Source organism: Lupinus angustifolius, chromosome LG12 (genome assembly GCF_001865875.1).
Source record: "Lupinus angustifolius cultivar Tanjil chromosome LG12, LupAngTanjil_v1.0, whole genome shotgun sequence".
Taxonomy (NCBI): Eukaryota; Viridiplantae; Streptophyta; class Magnoliopsida; order Fabales; family Fabaceae; genus Lupinus; species Lupinus angustifolius.
The window spans coordinates 14,605,860-14,606,939 of record NC_032020.1 but is presented as its reverse complement, the minus strand read 5'-3'; positions in this window follow the sequence as shown (position 1 = coordinate 14,606,939).

The window sequence follows — 1,080 nt, the reverse complement described above, 5'->3', positions numbered from 1 at the left end:
CCAAGCCACTTACGGTCAGACGATCTCGCTCCGTAGTATCACGTATCCTTTTCTGGGCATCGCCCTAAATCATACTTTACTTTTTAAAATTAATTACCGAGTTTGACTATTTAATTTCAACACCTTGAGTACTTTACTTTTTAATTCAATTACGGTGTTATACCAAAGTAGTTTATATCACATACTCATACTAGGATTATTACATACTCAACTAATCAATTCAAATAGTCAAACACAATTACTGTCTCTCGCCCAAGCGATAACTCCCCAAAAACAATCTCTAAAACCTAGGCTCTCTCGCCCAAGCGATAGAGTTACAGAACCAAAACTTCTCCTCGCCCAGTCCTCACCCAAGCGACGAACTTCTCTCGCCCAAGCGAGACCTGCTCGCCCAAGCGAGAAGGACTTGGACAGAATTCCAATTTTGTCCTTTTCGGCTAATCAAACGTATTTTCACATGGTTTTTCAAACATCTGCATACAGAAAAGTTCCCAACAACATTCATATATCATATTCAACATATTTCATCATCAATCATATATATTCAAAAACATTCAAACATAAAAATCTTGAGTTTCTTAAAATCCAAGTTAACCCCAAAACCTTTGAGATGGTTTAGAGGATTCGGGTGTCATATTCGGACACCATTATGTCACAATGTGTTCTATCTCACCTTATTGAAGCGTTCTTTACTAAATCACTATGGTTCGGTTGGGTTGCAAGGTTCAAATGCCGAAAATCTTCGTAACTACCATAATAAAAACTCGTTAGTTTTCCGATATTTCAAAACTCATTACTATTAAAATACTTAAAACTCTTTCATCCATCCATTTTCCAACTTGTCCAAAGCCATGGTTAAAGGCTTAAACAAGTAAAACTTCATATATTAAAACAATGTAATAACTTCTTGAAAACAACGTGTTCATAGTTTCAAAACACATTTTTCATGAGTTCAAGAACACTCATTTTCGGTTTTGCTTCCAAAATGAGTTAGAAAGTGTTTTAGAAAATTTCAACTGTTGAATATGTTCTTGACATACTCATGAACAACATACTTCAATATCATCAACATCCATTGGT